This window comes from Mus caroli, chromosome 5 (assembly GCF_900094665.2).
Source record: "Mus caroli chromosome 5, CAROLI_EIJ_v1.1, whole genome shotgun sequence".
Lineage (NCBI taxonomy): Eukaryota > Metazoa > Chordata > Mammalia > Rodentia > Muridae > Mus > Mus caroli.
In genome coordinates, this window is record NC_034574.1 from 7,454,558 (window position 1) to 7,472,745 (window position 18,188).

An 18,188-nucleotide genomic window follows, 5' to 3' on the forward strand; every position below is an offset into this window, starting at 1 on the left:
ACTTTTTCCATGCAGCCTACTACTCCTGTTAGCTTGTCAGAGATAGAATATAAAGAAATATCACACAAGGATGTGCATATTTATGGATAAAATTTTAAACTACATAGGACTAACATGGAAATATTTTAACTTGTTACATTATAAAACTTTGAAAATATGTTGTTACTTCCTTGTTTATAGTATGTGCCTCATAGTTCAAAGCCGCATGCATGCCTTTGTACAGCTATTAGTCAAAGTGCCTTTGAATATAAAAATTTAGATAATCTAAATTGTATGTAATTTAGCAAAAAACAGTTCTATAGGAAATAAGTTTTTTTCAAGGTAGAGTTATAACCTGTCAAGACAAAAACAACAAACAAACAAACAAACAAACAAACAAACAAAGGTTTTTGTTATGACGTATGAATAAGAAGCAGTTAGTACAGAACAAAATAGTAAGCGTATTTATGCTGCCTAAGCACGGAAGAAGTACTTACAAGACAACCAATACTGTGAACAAATGAATCTACTTTTAACCCATGTTCCAACAGGTACATCAGTTGTGTATGAAAATGGTTAAATTTTCCCTGTCCTATAAATCGTGTATAGAAATAGAAGGTCTACATTTTAATCAAAAGGTTATATTTGTGTACTCTCATATAAATATAGCATATTAGGATGCAGTTAGCAAAGTATTACAGACTTTCCGACGCTAATGAACACGAACTGGATTTAATATCTGTATATTTAAGAATTTAAAAAATAATATGGATCACTTCTGCTCAAACAGAAATATTTTATTTGTTTCAGTGTCTATTTTAACTTTTCCTTTTTATTGTGAAAAGGTACCAATTGAACATTATACACAAAAGCTTCTAAAAATCAATAATTTTATGTTTATCTCATGGTAAAAAATAATTCAATTTTCCACCAACCAGGTCAACTAATTTCAGCAATGAAAATTAACTGGGATGCTCAATGAATTGTCTGTGTACCTGAAGAAAGAGCTACAGGATAACAATAAGTAACTTTCACTAAATTCATAGTCATCTAAATGTTGCTTTAGTGGGTTCTGACTACAATAACTCTTTCTTTTAACATAGAAGAGGAGTTTCACGTCCTGTTCATTTTCCATTAAACAAACCATTTATTTTTAAAAGCATTTAATTTAACATGTTCTTTAGGTTTTGAGTCTCAATATATGCCCATGATGTATGGGCATTAGCTGCTACTATTCTATGATGGAAAATAAATGTTTGTTTTTTTTTAAGAGAAAAATGCTTAGCATATGAGTTTTCATGTTTCTGTATTTAGTTATGAGGGAATAGAAACAATTATGTTTTATTCCAAAATTTATATTTTCATTATTTGAGGAAAAAATAGTTTTTTTTTAAATTGCCATTATGTAATGTTTAAAAGCATCTGATTTTGTCTAATAATAAGGCAGATGAAAATAGCATAAATATCCTATACTTTCAAGTGTTTGTAATGGTTCCAAACAGTGTCACAATAGTTTTGTTGCAAGAGATCAAAAGATAAAAAAAAATCTAGTGTAAACTGTACTGTGGTTTTCACTAGTGATTATTAAATTCAGTAATAATATTGCTGTTACCAAACTCTATGGTAAGCCAATTGTAAAAATGTTGCATTGGAGTCAATTTAAAGATTATATGGTTCTGGCAACATGAAATTCCACCTGGAAATTCTAATGAACCCTTCCTAAACTCCAAGAGAAGATCATAAATCCTGACATAGTCACATAAAATGTAAACACTTTTACTAAGAGAAAAATGGGCATGTTACAGCTTTGCAAACTGAATTATATCATAAAGCACACAGAAAGATGACGAGGCTGCTTGACATGCCACCTGCAAAGCCTCCGTTCGTTCTGCCTGGGTCCTGATTCCTGTCTGAATGACCCACTGCTGATTAGTAGTTAGTAAATGCTGACTAAGCACTAAAGAAGTCTACCACTGGCACATTTAAAATAGGAATCAATTGTTCACATGGTTCACTTTTAGTGTTGACAAACTGATTTGATCCTTGGAATTAAAAATGATTTTAGAGATTTATTATAATGTCTTCACTTGTTTTAAAAGGCTGATCTTTCAAAGAACAGTGTAGTCATCAAAACATGGTAATCAAAAAAAATTGTGAGAAATCAAGGCTCCTTTTTTATCATGGAATATATTGGCTGTTACAATGTAGAATGATATATACTATCTATCATTATCTGTTGTTTATTTTAAAAGGTATTCAGCAACTGTAGCTGAAGAGATGGCTTAGAGATTCAGAGCATGTACTGTTTTTACCCAGTATCTGAGTTCAGTTTTTAAAACACTTATTAGGCAGCGCACAACTTGTTTGTAACTCCTGGTCCATTGCTGGGATTTTCAACAGTTTCTTCTAGCCTCTGTGGACTGCCTCATTCACATCCACAAATATGTTATTACTCATAATTAAAAATAACTCTGAGGTTGTCTTCTTGTCTCTCACCTCGAGGGACTGATTGAAGGTTGACCCCATGCATGCACTGGGAAATAACCCTCTTGCTTTTGCAGCGATCTGAGTCTTGGTGTCTCACTTGGAGGCATCTCAAAGTAAGTATCACTGACTGATGGTCGGGTTCTTACATTTGGGGGCTTCGTCAGGGATTCGAGAAGACCCCCAAGCAACCACTGACTAGACTGATCGGAGGGGAAAAGACCGAGCTCGGCAACAGGTGCCTACTTGTAAGTGTCTGTCTGTGTTTGTCTATCTGTCTTTTCCTTTCACTTTTGGCTCTGGAACATGGTATTGCTGGAAAGCCTCTGCTCTGGTACAGTCAATTGGAGAGGATAGACGTGCCTTAATGCTGTGACCGTGGGGAGTCTGGAGGAAGCTTCAGGCCTCCTGAGGGAGTCCAAATGACTCTGCTCCTGGCAAGGCATAGTATCAGCGGGAGCTGTGGGAGTCTTACTATCACCTGGTTTCCTCGCCCATGGCAGAGGTGAAAACTGTCTGTGTTGTCTTTCTCTGTGTTCTTGGAGTTGGACTGATGTTACTTTTATTATTTTTGTACATAGGACACACTGAATCTATTCCATTAAACATCTTAGTTAACCATTGGAGGGAAGTTAGGGAAAGAGGAGAAAACTTGTCAGTAGTAGTAAAGGGCAAGTTAGTTACTCTCTGCTTCTCCGAATGTTCCACCTTTGGAGTAGGTTGGCCATCCATAGGGACCTTCAACTTGCAGGTTATCAAAGAAGTAGAGGAAAGAGGCTTTAGGCCAGGATCCCTTGGGGACCCAGACCAAGTATCCTATATTACCTGGAAGACTCTAGTGTAGGAACCCCTAACCGTTCCCAGGGCTAAAAGCCTATCTTTCCCCAAGACCCACCTCTCAGGTTCTGGTCATCAAGAGAAAAGAAACACGAGATGAGGGATCCAGATCTGAGAAGAAGTTGATCCTTTAAGAGCCCCCTCCTCCATATCACCCTACTCTTGCCCCCCATGGCCCAGCCAGCACCAGCACCGACCCCAGGATCCTCAGCTGATATGAGACTGGAGCTGTTGTACCCCTACTTTACCTGAGGGAGGAATGGGAGGAGACCTCTAACTTCCAGGTCCTGTCATGGGCACCCAAAGTCTGAGAGCCACCTCCCCAGATACCACAGTGACCCTCCTGCTGAGGGCATATGAGCCTCTAGATAAGGGCAATCAGGCTATGCAATATTGACAATTATCTTCTGCCAACTTATATAACTGGAAGGCCCAACACTCCCCTTTCAGATAAACCCAAGGTGGCTGATTCATCTCTTTGACAATGTTTTATTCACTCATCAGTCCATGATATCCAACAATTCATGAGAGTTCTCTTCACAACTGAAGAGTGAGAGAGGATAATTCAGGAAGTCAGAAAGAATGTCCCCTCAGACACAGGGACACCATCAATTGACCAGGCTGTTGTCAAGTTCGAGTTTCCCGACTAGGCCTGGCTGGGACTCTAATACACAGAAGGTAAGGGGCACCTGAAGGTCTACCACCAGGCTCTGTTGGCAGGTCTCAAGGGGGCCACAGGATGACCAACAAGGGGGCCATAGGATGACCCACCAATTTGACCAAGGTACATGAGGTTAAACAGGGACAAGATGAGCTGCCTGTAGCCTTTCTAGAGCAGCTCATAGAGGCATTCCATCAATATACACTCTATGATCCCAGAAGCTAGGAACACAAAGCTACAGTGACTATGGCTTTTATAGACCAGACTAGTAGATATATCGGATAAAATCCTCAGAGGCTAAAGAGACTACAGGATAAGTCATTGAGGGATTTAGTGCAGGTTGCTGAGAAAGTCTACCATAAAAGAAGAAAGAGGAGGAGAAGGAGCATAGAAAGACAAAGGAGAAGATAAAATGGAGTTGGGAAAAAAAGTAACAGGAAAGAATTTTACAGAGAATCTTGGCTACAATAGTTAGAGAAAGCAGAGAAGAAAGACTCCAACCAAAGAGAGACAGAAAACCCCTTGAAAAGGATCAGTGAGCATATTGCAAGGAGAGGGTCCACTAGGCCTCAGAGTACCCCAACAAAGAGAAAGCAGGGGCAGGAAATTCCAGGCCTTGAGAAAAGCATACCCAAATGGCAAAAGTGTTAGCCCTGGGGGAAGGCAATGACTAGGGAAGACGGAGTTCACACCCTCTCCCTGAACCCAGTATAACCTTGAAAGTGGAAGGGAAACCCATTCAATTCTTGGTGGACATGGGGGCTCAACACTCCATCCTCCTCCATGCTGATGGCCCTGTTTCCAAGAAAAGACCTTGCATCCTAGGAACCACTGGCAACAAAATGTATTTATGAACTACCTGAAGAAAAGTGAATCTAGGGAGGAGCAGGATATCCCATTCATTGTGGTCATCCAAAACTGTCCCTACTCTCTGCTGTGGCAAAACTTACTCCTAGATGTAGCTGTCCAGCAGCAATGGATGAACTGAGTATACCTGAAAGGGAGGCTGGAAATGCAAAAGGACAGGCAGGTGAGAGAAAGATGAAGCCAAGTCAAAAGTTGAAACGTAATCAAGACTCAAGGTTTAATTTTCAGCTCTGCGTTTATATAGGCAAAACCCGCAGACCCATCTTTTTGTTGCAGCTGGATTGAGTTGCAAAGCAAGCTCAGCACACAGTCAGTGCCTCAAAGCTTGGTAGGAAGATAAGGAATTGCAAATTTGGTAAGGCCAGGTACCAATTCCAGTCAGGTTAGCCTACTCAAGGTTGGGGGAAGAGCACACATACAAACAAAATTCAAATTTACAACTAATAAAGTCTCTCACACACAACCTGACTTCATCTTCTGCTATACTCACAAGAGCTAAGGAAGCATTTCTCTTTTCATAAGAGGACAAATGAGCAACACTCAGAAAATTTCAACAATATAGTTGCCTTAATAAGACATGAACAACAAGAACAATGGACATTCCAACACTGGTAAAGAAAATCTTTTGAGAGAGAACACCAAGATGAAGAGATACATGCAATTAATGGCAGCTCTGTTTGTGTTTGTGAATTCATACACATATAAGAATCTATCCAATATTTATATACCTATGTATATATGTATCCATATCTCATTATCTAGAGACATAGAGAGAGTGAGTGAGAGACTAAGAGAGTGGGTGGGGAAAGAGAGAGACTGGAAATTATAGGGATATGGGAAACTTGTAGGCAAAAGGGGGAAGATGATATAAAAAGCAGCACAAATATATACATTTTAAAGCAGAAAACTATTTCCCTCAATATTTTATCTGACATGTAAAAAGTGACTTTGCCAATAGTTTATTGTTTTAATCAAACCTTTATTTGGACATTTAATAATGAAATTTAAAAACAAAATAATGTAAATTGTTTTAAGGTAGAGATGTGTTACATGCCTATAGACACAGCTAAAAGCAAAAAAGCCTTGAGAACAATTTGCACTATATACATACCTATCAAGGTCTACCAATACAATAGAGGAAAAAAAGGGATCAAAAGGAAAAAGCAATTTCTTTCAATGTTAAACAGCTTGAGTTTGTTTATGAAACTAAAACTGTTTTCAACCCCATCAGAAATCTGAGAACAACTTAAACATTACCTGGGTATATAGAAAACACCAAATATAGCTTCTCAAACTTAAACAACTGTAGATACAGCTGACTACCTGGATAGACCCCTAATTTCTAAAAACATTGGAGCATCAGTCTTCAAGTTTCTGGCCCAGGACCCAACAGTTACAAAACAGACCTATTAAGGACTGTTTACCCTGTCTTTGGCAGAGCCAACAGTAGACTATTCTGCATAATGTATCCTTTTCCTTGACAGTATTTTGTCTGCAGATAAAATAGGCAATTTCTACCCAGTGGCTACCTTGCCATGATAAGCAACCTCACAGGTTGAGGGATGGGGCCACCCACTCATCTCAAATATTTTAACAAAGAATTGTTCCTGTCCAAAGGAAATGCAAGGACAAGGAATGAAACGGAGACTGAAGGAAAGTCCATTCAGATACCACTCCACCTAGGAATCCATCCTGTCTGCAGATACCAAACCCAGACACTATTGCTGATGTCAAGAAGCACTTACTGATAGAAGCCAGGCATAGCTGACCCCTTAGAGGCTTTGCCAGAGACTAACCAGTACACATGTGGATACTTGCAGCCAACCATCTGATTGAGCAAGGGGACCCAATGGAACAGATAGGGGAAGGACTGAAGGAGCTGAATGGGACTACAGCCCCATAGGTAAAACAATATCAACTGGACTTTCTCAGAGCTCCCAGGGACTAAACCATCAACCAAAGAGGTGACCATGGCTGCAGCTGCTTATGTAGCAGAGGACTGCCTTATCTGGCATCAATGGGAGGGAAGGCCCTTGGTCCTGTGGAGACTCCATGCCCCCGTGTAAGGGAATACTAGGGTGGTGAGGCAGGAGTGGGTGGTGGGAAGAACACCCTCATAGAGGTGGATGTGGGGAATTAGATAGGCAATTTGCAGAGGGAAAACCGGGAAGGGGGACAACATTTGAAAGGAAAATAAATAAAATAACTAATCAAAAAATAAAATTCAGAGAATGACAAAGCAGAGAGAGAGAGAGAGAGAGAGAGAGAGATCCATATGAATTTTGCTACTTGTTTGAGTATGTGAAAGACAGCTCTTTTTTATGAGTTATTTTTAATAATAACCAAGTTTAATAAGTCTTCATTCATGTCATGTGAAGGATGGCAAAAGGAATCTTTACCTGTCCTGTTTGATTTTCTTGAATTTTCTAGTTCTTCGGGGATCTCCCTGTGTCATATTTGATCCATATCACTCTGCGAGGGGTCCAGAGCCTATTCTCCTTTTCTGTCAACAAAAATGTAGACATTTCTCCCAAAATAGCATGTGATTTTTTTTTCAGTAACTCGAAGTTATTAAATGTATAGCTTGATCACTTTCCCAGAGGAATTTTAATATAACCATCAAACTTATAATCACACTCATTTGATAATTAACACAATTCAAAGCAAATAAAGCAATCTAACCAAATACTATCTGTGGAGGCAGTGCTTCTACTGTCCCCTGCCCAGACGTTCATGAGATCAAGGCCTAAATTGCTTATTTAATATGTCTGTCTATTTGCTGTATGAGCCTATTTCCAGGTTCTGTCATATAATTCTGAAGGCCTAAATTTGTACTGAGATAGCCTAGGGGCCCTATCCCCTTGCTTCAATCTAATTTTTAATATTGAATGTCTCAATATTTTAATTTCTCTGTAATTAATTTTTCTTAAATTCCCTTCTGCTTACTGTAATAGCCTATTCTTAGGTTTAATCTGTCATACCAGGACAAACAATCCCAGAATGCTTGTGGAGCCCACGTTCATAGAATTTGAGTGTTTTCCTGGAAAGACCTTTTCAAATCTTGACTAAAGAATTTTTTCGTTCTATCTTCCTAACTTCTCCCTTCTGTGTAGCTTAATATTTCTCTGTACTTAAGAACATTTAAACAATTACCATTATACAGTCTTCTATCCTTAAAAAAATATTATGTCAAATTTCCTTTATCTCTATCCTTTGTCTGCTTGCTGGAGGCCAGCAGCCTTGACTCTCTGCCTCTTTCTGACTTCATCCAGGCACCCTGTCTCTGCACAGCAGGTGATCCCATACTTCTGAGTCCAAACTCTTTTATTAGTTCTGAACCATGGAAAGAATTCCCATCTGGCTTGGGCAAAATCTGTATATTCTCTTCTATCATAAAAACAGTTAAACCAAACTTTTGAAATCTATCCTTTGATTACCTGCTTGTAGGAAGCAGGCATCTTTTACTGTCTGGCTCTCATCCTTAGAAAAGCCATCCTGTCTTGTCCCTGTGTTCCTTTGTTTAAGATTTCTGCACACTGGAGTCACCATGTGACTCACTCTGCTCACTGAGAAAAAAAGTCTACCCTTTTCCTAGACCTGTATCACTGTGTATATGTGATCAATCTTAGAATTCCTAAATTAATAATGGATTCTATCATCCCACATTGCCATCTGTTGCATGTAGCTTTTCACTACCCTGCTGTCTCTCTGGGAATGAAAGCTACCAGTCTTCAACCACCTTCCCTTTAAGCTATGGACAAAAGACACACACACAGTTGTTCCTTTTTAACTTAGACACAGTTAGACTCATTTGCTGGGCATTACTATCTCCCACCTGGAAAAGCATGCCCTTAACAATATTCTTTTATTATTATTATTATTATTATCTTTTTTATTAGATATTTTCATTTACATTTCCAATGCTATCCCCTTTTCTAGTTTCCTCACTGAATGTCCCCTATGCCCTCCCCCTCCCCGCTCCCCAACCCACCCATTCCTGCTTCCTGGCCCTGGCATTCCCCCATACTGGGCATATAATCTTCACAAGACCAAGAGCCTCTCCTCTCAGGCCATCCTCTGCAGTTGGCCATCCTCTGCTACATATGCAACTAGAGACACAAGCTCTGGGGGTACTGGTTAGTTCATATTGTTGTTACTCCTATAGGGTTGCAGACCACTTTAGTCCCTTCGGTACTTTCTCTAGCTCCTTCATTAGGGGCCCTGTGTTCCATCCAATAGATGACTGTGAGCATCCACTTCTGTATTTGCCAGGCACTGGCATAGCCTCACAAGAGATAGCTATATCAGGGTCCTGTCAGCAAAATCTTACTGGCATATGCAATAGTGTCTTGGGTTTGGTGGTTGTTTATTGGATGTATCACTGGGTGGGGCAGTCTCTGAATGGTCCTTTCTTCCATCTCAGCTCCTGGATTCCTTAAAATGTTTAACAATATTCTTATCTCCACTCCTCCCACCTACCGTATCCCACCTGCCTGAAACTAGTTCTAAAATACATCTAGTCCCTGCTATATATCCCTGACCACCCACCTGTAGATGCATCCATGGGACCCCTCTCCTCACGAGGCCTCACATGGGTGACAGGTTCTTCTCTCTCCAAAGCATGGAGAACTTGCCTGTCCTCTCTTGTGTCTCTCTCCTTTCCTCCAGGGACCTGGAAGTCACTCCTTTTCCTTCCATCCATCACTTGGACCATGGCTTTCTCTACTGAAAAATCAAGTACCAATTGGGGAATAGTACAGCATCCGAACCTCCTTACACACAGAAACAGAACCAGACACAAAGACAGAGGGAACAACAAGAAGAAAGGTAGACAAGGAAGTGAGTGGGTGGAGGGAAAAGGAGGGAAAGGACTTATTTTTAAATCCAATTCCATTTTAAACTTTCATTATTTCTGGTTGTTTTCTAACTCCCATTCTGACAAAGTTTTGTATACATGTCTCCCTAGTGTGATGAGATTCTTTAATGACTTCTTCACTGTAGATAGTACATGTTCTATGTTAAATCAAGTTACTCTCACCAGCAAGGGTGATGTGTACTTTGACAAATTCCCAAATTCAGGTGTTTATACAAACAAACTTTTGAAGCAGGACTCATTTAAAATCCTGAATTTTGAGTATCAACTGAAAATTGTGAAGATGATTTTCATTTTATAGCTTTACATAATGGGGAAAAGTGACCCATGTTCTGGGCATCGGTGCCTTGGAAGAATTTTCCAAACAGTTCTGCATCATAAAACAGAATCCATGTGTTTTTATTTATCTGATCATGTTCCAAACAAAATCTATGTGTTTATATAAGAAATATTTAAATACAGGCGTTTAATGTCTTGCCAAAACAATGATGTTGCTTACCAATCTACTGAAAACAGAGAACTGAATTATTCTCTTGATTTTATAATTTACAAATATATGGGCAATTTTCATTGTTCTTAATAACTTAGAAGATACCATTACTAAGAATCAAATAGTCTACCTTTACCAATGGGAAAAAACCTTGGCTGGTCTGTTTAAATAAAAAGGGATTAGAGATCAGAGAAAATTTATGAAGAACATTTACTCATTAAAATTTAGACTGGAAACAATAACTGGTCTAACTTCAGACACATAGCATGGGCAAGCACCAATCCTTGACACTATTAATGATACTCTGTTTATACTTGCAGACCGGAATCTAGCATGGCTGTCCTCTGAGAGGCTCCAGGCAGCAGCTGACTGAGACAGATCAGATACCAACAGCCAAACAGTGGATGAAGCTTGGAGAGTCTAATGGAAGAATAGTGGGAAGGATTACACCTCTAGAGGGATGCATATTCAACTGAAAGACAAAGAGAGTTAACTAACCTGGACCCTTGGAGCTCTCAGAGACTGAACCACCAACCAAAAAAACATATATGGGCTGGATGTAGGTCTCAATGCACATATGTAGCAGATGTACAGCTTGGTCTTCATGTGGTTCCTGAACAAGTGAAGCAGGGAGATATCCTAAAAGCTGTTGCCTGTCAGTGGGATATGTTCTTCTAGATGGCTGCCTCAGAGGGAGTTGATGAACCTAGCCTCACTGAGACTTGATGTGCCAGGGTAGCAGGAGAAGCCCTTTGGGGCACAGGTGACCTGCTAAGAGGAGAAAAAAAGGGGAGATGAGAGAAGGATTAATGGAGGGGTGATGGGGAGAGGGACAGTGAGCCAGATGTAAAATGAATAAGTAAAAAATAAATAAATAAATAAGCTGGGCTTGTAACAAATCAATTTCTTCTAGTATAAAAATGCATACAAAATTACTTTCTTTATAAAACATATAGTAGGGAAGAAAAGTAAATAAGTAAGTGATAAGTTATACATAGTTATCAGAGGGGAAGGCAGGTGCTGCAGGTGATAATCATGAAAGGCTACTTAGAACTATGTCAGAAAGAAGGGCTGAAACATCTCTCTGTGTTTAAAGCTGTATTTACTTTGGTTTTATGGATATGAGTATTTTGGCTACATTTGCCCTATGTACATGCAATGCACACAGGGTCCAGAAGAGGGCATTGGGACCCTTTAAATTGAATTTCTAGGTAATCGTGGGACATTATGAGGGTACTGAGAACTGAAACCTTGACTCATTTGCAAAAGCAACAATACTTTTAACAACTATATTTTCAGACTCCCAAAATATTTCTACTGAAATGTGTGAGACAACAAACAAACAAAGAATAAAAACCACCTACCCTGTACTCCTGGAACACAGCTAGACTGACAATCAAGTCTCTGACAGCCTGGATCAGAAAGGAAGAAAGAGAAATAGATGGTGTGAATGTATGAACTGCATTTTAAAATAATTCTTTAGATCCATTGTTTTGAACTCAGTTAATCACTAAGTATAGAAAAGAATATTATATCATCAAGGAATTCAAAGTTGAAATGCAAAGACATTATAACCAAATTTGCTTTGGGTCAATAACTAAGTTAATGAGATGTAAACTGATACAACATGATAAAAAAGATCGTCGATAGCCTAAGTCCAATGTCAGGAGAGGAAAATGAATTATTGCTTCCTTGAGGAATTATTTTCCACTGAACCTTCTCTGAGTACTATCTACTAAAATGGAAACACTACCTATACTTAATCAGAAAAGGGTGATTTATAAGATGTCTCTTAATAAGGACATGGTTCTGATAGCCAATGAAAAGAAAACAATGTACAACCAGTGAACTGATCAGGAGCAACAAAAACAAATTGAATATTTGATCTAATATAGTAGCTGTAATAGAAAATACGCAAATTTATTTCTGATACATTTAGAAATTAGGATTGTAAAAGATGTGAAAACTCTATTGTTTCTTTTTTTAATAAAAGTAAATGGGCTACAATTACTGTTTTGCCATTGTAGGCACATAGATGAAAAGTTACAGAGTGCTTCATGTTGTTTTATTATATATATATTTTTTCTTTTTCCAATTTTTATTAGGTATTTTCTTCATTTACATTTCAAATGCTATCCAGAATGTCCCCTCTAATCCCCCCCAATCCCCTACCCAACCACTCCCACTTCTTGGCCCTGGTGTTCCCCAGTACTGGGGCATATAAAGTTTGGAAGACCAAGGGGCCTTTCTTCCCAATGATGGAAAACAAGGCTATCTTCTGCTACATATGCAGCTAGATACACGAGCTCAGGGGATACTGGTTAGTTCAGACTGTTGTTCCACCTATAGGGTTGCAGACCCCTTCAGCCCCATGGGTGCTTTCTCTAGCTCCTCCGTTGGGGGGGGGGGGTGAGCGGGGCTGTGGTCCCATTTGTCAATATTCAATCTTCCATTACAAGCCATTGTTGTTCTATTCAGGAATTTGTCCCGTTAGCATATCTTCAAGGCTCTTCCCCACTTTCTCCTCTTTAAGTTTCAGTGTCTCTAGTTTTATGTGGAGTTCCTTGATCCACTTAGACTTGACCTTAGGACAAGAAGATAAGAATGGATCAATTCGCATTCTTCTGCATGATAACTGCCTGTTGTGCCAGCACCGTTTGTTGAAAATGTTGTTTTTTTTCCTCCACTGGATGGTTTTAGCTCCCTTGACAAAGATCAAGTGACCATAGGTGTGTGGGTTCATTTCTGGGTCTTCAGTTCTATTCCATTGGTCTACCTGTCTGTTGCTATACCAGTACCATGCAGTTTTTTCCACAATTGCTCTGTAGTATAGAGAGGTCAGGCATGGTGATTCCACCAGAGGTTCTTTTATCATTGAGAAGAGTTTTTCCTAATCTAGGTTTTTTGTTGTTCCAGATGAATTTGCAGATTGCCCTTTCTAATTCGTTGAAGAATTGAGTTGGAATTTTGATGGGGATTGCATTGAATCTGTAGATTGCTTTGAGCAAGATGGCCAGTTTTACTGTATTGATCCTGCCAGTCCATGAGCATGGGAAATCTTACAATCTTCTGAGATTTTCTTCAATTTCTTTCTTCAGAGACTTGATGTTCTTATCATACAGATGTTTCACTTCCTTAGTTAGAGTCACACTAAGGTATTTTATATTATTTGTGACTATTGTGAAGGGTGTTGTTTCCCTAATTTCTTTATCAGCCTGTTTATCCTTTGTGTAGTTAAAGGACATTGATTTGTTTGAGTTAATTTTAGATCCAGCTCCTTCACTGAAGCTGTTTATCAGGTTTAGGAGTTCTTGGGTGGAACTTTTAGGATCACTTATATATAATATCATATCATCTGCAAATAGTGATATTTTGACTTCTTCCTTTACAATTTGTGTCCCCTTGACCTCCTTTTGTTTTTGAATTGCTCTGGCTAAGAATTCAAGTACTATATTGAATAGGTGGGGAGAAAGTAGGCAGCCTTGTCTAGTCCCGGATTTTAGTGGGATTGCTTCCAGCCTCTCTCCATTTACTTTGATGTTGGCTACTGGTTTGCTGTAGAATGCTTTTATCATGTTTGGGTATGGGCATTGAATACCTGATTTTCCAAGACTTTTATCATGAATGGGTGTTGGATTTTGTCAAATGCTTTCTCAGCATCTAAGGAGATGATCATGTGGTTTTTGTCTTTGAGTTTGTTTATATAGTGGATTACATTAATGGATTTCTGTATATTAAACCATCCCTGCATCCCTGGAATGAAGCCTACTTGGTCATGATGGATGATTGTTTTGATGTGTTCTTGGATTCGCTAGCAAAAATTTTTATTGAGTATTTTTGCATTGATATCCATAAGGGAAATTGGTCTGAAGTTCTCTTTCTTTGTTGGGTCTTTTGTGGTTTAGGTATCAGAGTAATTGTGGCTTCGTAGAATGAATTGGGTAGAGTACCTTCTGTTTCTATTTTGTGGAATAGTTTGAGGTGAGTTAGAATTAGGTCTTCTTTGAGGTCTGATAGAACTCTGCACTAAACCCATCTGGTCCTGTGCTTATTATGGTTGGGATACTATTGATGACTGCTTCTATTTTTTTTAGAGTATATAGGCCTATTTACGTCATTAATTTGTTCCTGATTTAACTTTGGTACCTGGTATCTGTTTAGAAATTCGTCCATTTCATCCAGGTTTTCCAGTTTTATTGAGTATAGCCTTTTGTAGAAGGATCTGATGATGTTTTGGATTTCCTCAGGATCTGTTGTTTTGTTCTAAGGAAGTGTCTGTCTTTTTCCTTGATATGGGTTTCCTGTAAGCAGCAAAATGTTGGGTCCTGTTTGTGTAGCCAGTCTATGGTTTTTTTATTAGGTAATTTAGTCCATTGATATTAAGAGATATTAAGGAAAAGTAATTGTTGCTTCCTGTTATTTTTGTTGTTAGTGTTAGGATTCTGTTCTTGTGGTTGTCTTCTTTTAGGTTTGTTGAAGGATTACTTTCTTGCTTTTTAAAGGGTGTAGTTTTCGTCCTTGTATTGGTGTTTTTCCATTATTATCTTTTGAATGGCTGGATTTGTGGAAAGATATTGTGTGAATTTGGTTTTGTCATGGAATACTTTGGTTTCTTCATCTATGGTAATTGAGAGTTTTGTTGGGTATAGTAGCCTGGGCTGGCATTTGTGTTCTCTTAGTGTCTGTATAACATCTGTCCAGGATCTTCTGGCTTTCATAGACTCTGGTGAGGAGTCTGGAGTAATTCTAATAGGCCTGCCTTAATATGTTACTTGACCTTTTTCTCTTACTGCTTTTAATATTCTGTCTTTATTTAGTGCATTTGTTGTTCTGATTATTATGTGTCAGGAGAAATTTCTTTTCTGGGCCAGTCTATTTGGAGTTCTATAGGCTTCTTGTATGTTCATGGGCATCTCTTTAGGTTAGGGAAATTTTCTTCTATAATTGTTTTGAAGATATTTGCTGGCCGTTTAAGTTGATAATCTTCATTCTCATGTACTCCTATTATCAGCAGGTTTTGTCTTCTCATTGTGTCCTGGATTTCCTGAATATTTTGAGTTAGGATCTTTTTACATTTTCTTTGATTGTTGTGTCCATGTTCCCAATGGAATCTTCTGCACCTGAGATTCTCTCTTCCATCTCTTGTATTCTGTTGCTGATGCTTGCATCTATGGTTCCTGATTTCTTTCCTAGGGTTTCTATCTCCAGAGTTGCCTCCCTTTGGATTTTCTTTATTTTTTTCTACTTCCATTTTTAGATCTTGGATGGTTTTGTTCAATTCCATCACCTGTTTGGTAGTGTTTTCCTGCAACTCTCTAAGGGATATTTGTGTTTCCTCTTTAAAGGCTTCTAGCTGTTTTCCTGTATTTCCTTCTTAAAGTCCTCCATCATCATCATAAGAAGTGACTTTATATCCATATGTTGCTTTTCAGGTGTGATGGTGTATCCAGGACTTGCTATGGTGGGAGAGTTTGGTTCTGATGATGCCAAATAACCTTGGTTTCTGTTGCTTCTGTTTTTATGCTTGCCTCCTGCCATCTGATTATTTCAAGTGCTTACTACCCTCAATATATCTGATTGTAGCCTGTCCTTCCTATAATCCCAGTTGTTTCAGGACTCCTCAGAGTCCAGCTTTCTCTGTGATCCTTTGATTGTGGGCTCCTGTGAACCTGACATTCTGGGTGTGTCAGAGTTTTGGCAGCCAAGCTTCCTCTGAGACCCTGAAATACTGGTGTGACCCAGCTCCTGTTATCCTGGGATCCTGTTGTCCTGAGATCCTGGGGGTGTTACAGTGCCTGGAAATGGTGTCTCCTTTGAGAATCGTGGAGCTGTCTGGTCTGTTCAAAACCATGGTAAACCAGAACTGATCAAAAGGAACCTGAGCCTCTGGTCAGGAAGGGCTCCAGTGTCCTTATCCCTGCTGTCACAGGCCCATCACAGTTGGATTGGAACTGATGTTGTGTTCTTCTCACCAGTGATCCTAAGATCACGTGGAGAGTCCTCTAGGGACTGTGAGGGTGTCCGCAGACTTCATGCCCAAGGTGACCTGGTGCTGGGGCTGACCAGAAGGAACTTGTACCCCTGATCAGGCCAGTTTTCTTCTTCCCTAATGCTGTCTCAGGTTCCGTGGGATTGGATTGGAACTGAAGTTGTGTTGCACTCACCATTGATCCTAAGATTTCATGGAGGGTCCTCTGAGGACTGTGGGGGTGTCTGGCGACTGGGCACCCAAGGTGACCTGGTGCTGGTGCTGACTGGAAGGGCAAATGTGAAAAATCTTAACAAATAAAAGTTGAAAACAAAATAGTTAATACAAAATATGTTGTTACTATGTATTATATAGTTCAAGAAATATTTAATATATCACTAAGAATCACTGAAATACATATATATTTTAATGAGCAGTTTATTTAAATGTTAAATGTTAAAAATGTTAAGTGTTAAAAAACATTTCTATTTAAATATGTGTTAGATTTTTCTTATGTAATAAAGAACTTTCTGTTAACTTTCATCATTATATATGATTTTAACTTTGCCCATATAGTTATCCTACTAAGCTCCTTTTGTTTCTGAGATGAGTTGATCTATGGCCTTCATTCCTTGTCTGTGGTTTTGTTGTCCAAGATTTAGGTTATTTCCAATCAGTGATTTGAAGATATGAAATGGAAATTTCAATGAGTAAATGATGAAGTTTAAACAGCATTTACTTCTGTACATTGTTATAATTACCAATTTTTATCATTTCATACTTCTGTGCATCTCTTCTCATGCCTATAAATCATACCTTATCACAAGTATGTAGGCTTAGGGAAAAAATATATGTTTTCTTCAGTACTATCTGCAATTTTAGTTGTCTGTAAAATGTCTTAGGGCATATCCCCCATAGACTAGGGAGTCTAATGTAATATATTTTCATGTTCCATTATCAAACCTATGACAACCTCAGAAGTTGTGAGGCAAGTCACTTACATTTGAAGTCAGTAAAAACAACAAAGACGATTAATTAAATAATGAAGAGAAATGATAAATCCCTCTCTGAAGCTTCCCATAGTCATAATTGAAAAGACCTCAGAACTTCTCCAAAAGAAATGAAAGATTTTCTCTGTGTCCAAGGTTGAATATAGACATATGTAAAACTGTAGGCTGAAATCTCACAGCCAACATCTCCGGAGTTCTGATTTTGAGTGCTTAGGTGGCTGGCTGCCTTTATGTAACTGATCACATTAAGCTAAACAAAATATTCTGAATTGTAAAACGCACTTGAAGTTGCAAATATGTTAGTGTCTATGGAAGGCAGATGCTTGCTAAAAATCAGGGCTGCTACATAGTCAGTAGTCACTAATCAACAACCACAGCAGGAACTAAAGTGCCTGCTAGAGCAAATTTGAGGAGTCCTCCCATTTCACACTATTCAAGAGATGATAGGAAAATGACAGCCTTATTCAGCAGGCGTAGCTTCTCTCGCAAGAGTCACTCGTAGGTTTACCTATACCAGGGACTTTTAAAATTATTTATATATCATAGGTACCTTGACTTCAGAGAAAACACTGGAGCTACTCATTGAGCAGTAATCAGGCCATTACTCTGGGTTACTTGGTTAAAATAATAATGCAAGTATATTTGAGGACTTTAAACAGAGAAATATATTCAGAAGCATGGTTGGCTCTGTTTTATTTCTTTTTAAACTGAAATGAATTAGCAATGACAGATGAAGAAGGGACTGTAGGAGATGGGCCAGAGGTGTGGTGACAGCCTGGTATTCACGATGGATGTATTGGTGTACCTCGGGCATCTGTTTTATATACTGCACATTTGGAAAGCTGGCAATACAGCACTCTCCCTTACATTTGTTGGATGTTGTAAGATAAATGTATTGCACCAGAAATTTGAGGTAAAACAGCTGGTTATGGAAATGGAATGCCAGAATTCCAACTAAGGATAGTATTCAACAAAGCTTCAGTCACTTAGATTAGCATGTTACAGCCCCCTCTCCCTAA